Genomic DNA, 6199 nt, shown 5'->3' on the forward strand with positions numbered 1-6199 from the left:
AGAAAACAAGTATGTCTGCAGCCCTTTATGAGGGCCAATGGGGTAATAGAAATACAAACAACATGCTATAGAAGCACAGAACTGGAAATGAACTGAAAGGGAATGAGGGAAGGCTTCATGGAGGAAGTGGCATTTGACCTGCAGTTTAATGCTGGAAAGACCTTTATATCTTGTTCTTTAAAAGGAGGCACTTATTGGTTGAACTATGACATCTGGGGCTTCCATTGACTGTAGGTCATAGCAGCAGGACTGGGAAGCTTCAGCTATATTATAGGACGCATCTAATGCAAAGCCTGGCTTAAGCTTCTCTTTCTCCTGGTAGTAAAGGGATGGTTCAATCTTTTGAGAGAAGTTAGAGTTAGTAATCTGTGGGCAGTAATATTTCTCGCTGTTGGAGGTAATGCTCCTATGTGTGAATATGCATATTGCAGATGTCCCCATCCCCTCCGCCCCCTTCCTGCTCCCGTCCCTTCTGCCTCTTCTCCACTCCTGTGAAGTCCACGGTCAGAAGCAAGCCTCTTTGGGCAGAAAGCTACTGGAGTTATTAAACGCATTTCTCCCAGGTTAAACAGCCTGCAAGCTTTAGTGCCTCGGAATCACTTAGGGGTATTTTATTAAAATGCACTTTGAATTCAGGATGTCTGGGGTGAACCTGAGATTCTGCATTTCCAATAAGCAGGTGAGGTCAATCCTGCTGGTTTTCCCACCATACTTGGGCGTGATCTTCACTCACTAATTTTACTAGACATGAACTAAGGGGCAAAGAAAACAGTGTAGGGATTGATTTGGGAAAAACTCAAACCGCCTTTTTCCTCTGCTCTCACACCATCACAACGAACATCAACACAGAAGACTTCTGTGACCAAAGGTGTGGGGGTTTTTCTCCCCCACACAAAGCAGTATACACCAGCTGGGTGTCCTCCAATTCAGTTCTGACCCTATGTACCTAGAGACAGTGTCAGAGTCCCCAGGTCGAGGACTCAGTCTCACAAGACCACCCTCTTCATGCCCCACCAGTTGCAAGTCAGGGTTCCTCCAGAACTTCTGACCAACCAGCTTCAAGCTGGGCCTCCCACCACTCCCTCTCTGGGTTTGATTAATGTGCTAGAGCAGCTCGCAGAACTGACAAACACACTTACCGGTTGATTAAGAAGGATATTTTAAAGAATACAAATAAACAGCCAGATGAAGAAGTATATAGGGTGAGGTCTGCAAGGGTCCCAAGCGTGGGAGCTTCTGTCCCCAGGAGTTGAGCTGTGCCATCCTCCTAGCACATGTGAGTTCTTCTTCACCTTCCTGTCAGCCTCCACAGGTTCAGCTCTCCAAAACCCATCCTCTTGGGTTTTCATGGAAGCTTCATGATGTCACCATTTCTTCCCCCAGTGTACAGGGTGGGACCCTCTGTGGGGAGGCTCTTAACACCCACAATCAGAAAGGTGGAGAAGATTAGTCCTGCCTTGGGGCAGATAAGGAGAGGGCAGGAGAGAGATTCTGTTTCCCGAGGCTTGGCCCTGAGGCCTAACACACACAGCATATAACAAAAGACCAACAATGGCTGTGGGAGTTATGAGCCAGGTACATTGAATGAAAATTATATGTATTAATATACATTAAAATTAATTATATATGTATTATATATATTAAAATATATGTATATAATAACACAGGAATGAATGGGGAATCCAATGAAATCCTACTTACCCCGGGGTACTTCAAACGCGAATGTGTAAATAGTACCTTAATCTCCAGGTAGGCAGGGACCATTATTTCCATTTTCTTGGTTCCCTTTGATAAGCAAATTGACCAAATTTAGTCATTTCAAATTCATAGGCATTGTGTCACATACTTCACATGTTTCAAAGAGGAATGCATTTCGGTAAGGCTGATTCGAGACAGCTTTTCTCTTAGGAATGCAGTATGGTATATTGTGAAAATGTGGGCCTTGGCTGGGCTTGGTGGCTCACACCTGTAATCCCAGCACTTTGGGAGGCTGAGGTGGGCAGATCACTGGGTCAGGAGTTTGAGACCAGCCTGGCCAACATGGTGAAACCCCATCTCTACTAAAACACAAAAAATTAGCTGGGTGGGGCACCTGTAATCCCAGCTACTCAGGAGGCTGAGGCAGGAGAATCGCTTGAACCCAGGAGGCGAAGTCCGTCTCAAAAAAAAAAAAAACCAGAAAGAAAGAAAACGTGGGCCTCCAGGTCAGAATGATTTGGGGTCAAGACTTTTTCTTAAATATGCAACCTCAAGTGAGTCATTATCTTCTCTAGTCCCAGTTTCCTCAGCCTTGAGGTGGTGATAACACCTACCCTGCTGGGTGGTTGTGAAGATTAGTAATTTTGTTGATAAAGTGATCTCTTCAAGTATGGTCCAGATTGAGTGTTCTCAGCTAGGCTGTGCATTTCCATGAGGAATTGGGCTTTATTGAACTGGATATCCCCAGAGTCTAGTACACGATCTAACATATATCAGGCATTTAGTAGCTGTTTATTTTTTCATTTTTTATTTTTTATTTTGAGACAGGGTCTAGCTCTGTCACCCAGGCTGCAGTGCAATGGCTTAAGTGATCCTTCTGCCTCAGCCTCGCGAGTAGCTGGGACTACAGGTATGTACCACCAACGTCCAGCTAATTTTTTAACATTTACTTTTTGCAGAGATGGGGTCTCACTGTATTGCCCAGTCTGGTCTCAAACTCCTGGGCCCACGCAATCCTCTCAGCCAGTAACTGTTTATTAAGCAAGAAGCACATAAATACTCCCCTAACAAGCTGGGCATGGTGGCTCATGCCTGTAATCCCAGCACTTTGGGAGGCTGAGGCAGGCAAATTGCTTGAGGTCACGAGTTCAAGACCAGCCTGGATGACATGGTGAAACCCTGTCTCTATTAAAAACACAAGGAATAGCCAGGCATGGTAGTGCGTGCCTGTAGTCCCAGCTACTCAGGAGGCTGAGGCAGGAGAATCACTTGAACCTGAGAGACAGGGTTGTAGTGAGCCGAGATTGTGCCAGCCTGGGTGACACAGTGAAACTGTCTCAAAAAAAGAAAAGAAAAGAAAAGAAAAGAAAAAAACAACTCCACTAACTTGTTAATTAGTGTATACCTTTGTATTGATCTTATAACCTTTAACTTTATAAATAGTCTCTTTGGGTTTTCTTCTCCTTTCTCTTTAAAATACCTCCTACTCCCTCCCCCTACCAAGCTTAGAGCAAGTACATATTTCCAGGCTTGATTAAAGGTTACAGTAGGATTTAGGAATGTCTTCAGAAAGCTGTTGAAACAACGCTGGAATATGACTTTGGATTAACATCCTTTTACCTTTGCAGGACTCAGCTCACATGACCATGATATTATTTTGTGGGTGGACTTTAAAAAATTTCTACATCAATTAAAACCTAGTTTGACTTAAGTCCTGCAAACATTTACTTCCTTCCCAACAATAGGAAATCACAGCTCCCTTCTATGAGCAAAGCTGACTTGCAATTGCTCCTAACACATTTCGGAGGTGATGCTTCACTCTTAAAGGTGCTTCTGAGGCTGCAGTTTCAAGAAGTCAGTAGTGTGAAAAAAGTGGATCCCTCTATGACAATTTTCAGGTAAAAAGAAAAAAGCATCAAAGAATTAAGAGTGGTACTGAGGCTTCTTATTTTTCTAACTGATGATGATTTTAGACAAGAGATGTACTGACCTCGTATGGACTCTACTCCTAACTACCAATGTGACCCAAGGACAATGACTTGAACTTTGGGAGCCTCAGTTTTCTTATCTATAAGTGGAATTTACAAGGGGAAGATGTGAGGATTGAAGCGGATAATGTATATAAAGTGCCTATGGAGCTGGGCACAGCACTTCACAACTGTAATCTCAGCATTTTGGGAGGCTGAGAAGGGAGGATCGCTTGAGTTTAGGAGTTTGAGACCAGCTTGGGCAATATGGTGAAACCCTGTCTCTACAAATAAAAAATTAAAAAATTAGCGGGACATGGTGGTGCATGCCTGTAGCCCCAGCTACTCTGGAGGCTGAGGTGGGAGGATGGCTTGAGCCAAGGGGGTTGAGGCTGCAGTGAGCCAAGATCGCACCACTGCACCCCAGCCTGGGTGACAGAGTGAGACCCTGTGTTAAATAAACAAATAAATAAAGTGCCTATCAGTGTTTGGCTAATATTATGAGTAAGAATAAATCAGAGTTCCCATAAACTATTATTTCTAGAAAAAAATTAGTGAAAGGAATCACCTTAAAAATACCTTCCAATTTTTTTCTCATTTATCTATTATTTGAAAACAGAATCTATTCAGGACAAAATTCTATCTTCAAGTACCAAATGGGTGATACAGTTTGCATTTATCCAAAAGCAGATTAAAGACAATGCCCTCTCTAGCCTACCTACTTGGAAAAGATCTCAGTGTCACCCAAATCACATTCCAAATCTCAAACACATTAAGGCCTCAAATCCTCTTAGGAAAGGTTTGAAGGTAGTTCATTTCAGTAATGATTAGACACTTGGGGACAAAACAGTACCTTGGCATCAAGGTCTGTACTGATTCACCAGCCCAGAAATAGCAGTAACAAGATCCTCAACTCTGAGGCGTTCAAATGAGCAAACTCCCTCGTGAGGCCCAGGCCTCTTGACATCCGGACTCAGTCTTTCTTTCCCAGATCGCCAAGGGTCTTGCCCATTTCTCAGCCTAAACCTATTTTGCATTTAATTCAAACTAGTCAAAGTAACCCGCCATTCAGCAGTTCTGGTCAAAAAGCTACTAGGAGGCAGTGTAGGCGGGAGATGCGAGGGAAAAGGCTCCTGTCAGGGTTTGGGGCTTATGTGTGGATTCTTGAGTTCTCCTTCTCTGTTCCTTTTAGCACTTAAGATCAAGAAGCCCCAGGCTGAGGGTGCAGGGGCCAGGCCACTGGAGCGAAACGGCCTCGCCGGATCTGGAGGCGTGGGAACCTCGGGAATAGTGGGGAGTTCCAGACCGGCTCCCTTCCCCCATCTGAACAGGTCCAGAGCGTGCGCCTGCAGAGGCGCTCGGAAACAGGCAAGCTGGGGACACGTAGCGAGAGACTGGTTGTTGCCCTGGCTGTCCGTCTTAGAACTAGCTTAGCGACCACCGCCTTCAACCCCGCAGCACCGATCAGACCGTGCCAAAGGACAGCACTGCTCCCCAGCCAGGCCCAACGGCTCGGCTGCTGATTGGACACCGCCGCCTCCCGCCCCGCCTCCCCAGCCACCTCGGGCGCCGCTGCACGTTTCCACTGGTCTTGAGCCCTGCCGATCAGTTTACTGCTCACCTCCCCCAAACAGCTCGTCAGGCCGGCGCGTGCTAGGAAGGCGGGGCCTGTGGCCTGTGGGGCGGAGCCTCGGTGGAGGTCGGTGCAGCTGCCCCTTCGGGCTCTGGCTCTGGACTGGAGCGCAGCATCCTCCCTGCAGCCGCCACGGCTGTTGCCGTAAGCGATCCTCCTGCCTCAGCCTCCTGAGTAGCTGGGACTCGGGACCAGCCTCCCGAGTACAGGTCAGGTAAAGAGAGTCTTGTCTGTTCTGCTGGCCATCTGCCCGTCTCTTCTTCCCAACCAAAGGCTGCCTGCCCCGCCTTCCCCCGTGGCTTTCAGGGTTCTTGGAATGAGGCATCAACTCTATTTACCCCGCCAGCTTATCTTCCTCCCCTTCTGTGTCGGTTCCTCCAGCTCCCCCACCAAGCTGCTCCCAAGTGCGTTGGTGGGCCCTCCGGGTCATCCCAACGCTCCTCACTACGGAACTCCTGTCGTTAACTCTCAGGTCCCAGCCCCCTTGACCCGCCAGTGCAGACTCATTCCCAGCTTGGCACAGGAAAAGGTGGAGGGCGGAGGGGCGGGGGAGGGAGAGATGCAGGGCTTTTTTTTTTTTTTTTTTTTTTTTTGAATCTGGATGTGTTTAGCGCAGAGGGGGAGCACCACAATGGGACTGGATTGGGAACAGACGCAGCTTCGTGGCTATGGTTGGCAATGACTAGAAGGATAGCTGTTGCTGCTTTGTGCTTGTGTTTATAGGTGACATTTACCATCACCGTTTTCTTCTTTCATCATCATCACCATTGCCACTACCACTACCTCCAAGGCCAATACCATCACAGCATCTCTGTTCCTCCATCAGAGCTCTTCACGCTCTGTAAAGGCAGATTCTCTAAAGGCATGTAAGTGCTGACCGCTCCCCCAGCCCCCTCCCCCA

The 6199-nt window shown here is 47.1% G+C and overlaps 1 protein-coding gene and 1 long non-coding RNA gene across 3 annotated transcripts in view; one reads left to right on the plus strand and one right to left on the minus strand.

The window, feature by feature from the left end:
* Nucleotides 1-1212: 1212 nt before the first annotated feature.
* Nucleotides 1213-5165, minus strand: LOC108518796 (uncharacterized). Its single transcript, XR_001882471.1, has 3 exons — nt 4519-5165; nt 1702-1785; nt 1213-1456 (listed from the first exon to the last, which is right to left on the minus strand). It is a non-coding gene; the product is annotated as an uncharacterized LOC108518796 (long non-coding RNA).
* Nucleotides 5166-5291: 126 nt separating this feature from the next.
* LOC108518805 (formin-1-like) overlaps nt 5292-6199 on the plus strand; it is a 297109-nt gene continuing 296201 nt past the window's right edge. For both annotated transcript variants that reach the window (XM_017857448.1, XM_017857449.1), the window contains exons 1-2: nt 5292-5512; nt 6022-6164. The gene's annotated coding sequence lies outside the window, so the exon portion shown is untranslated. The remainder of the gene's footprint in view (nt 5513-6021; nt 6165-6199) is intronic.

The sequence above is a fragment of the Rhinopithecus bieti genome, unplaced genomic scaffold (genome assembly GCF_001698545.2).
Source record: "Rhinopithecus bieti isolate Rb0 unplaced genomic scaffold, ASM169854v2 scaffold_44948, whole genome shotgun sequence".
NCBI lineage: Eukaryota > Metazoa > Chordata > Mammalia > Primates > Cercopithecidae > Rhinopithecus > Rhinopithecus bieti.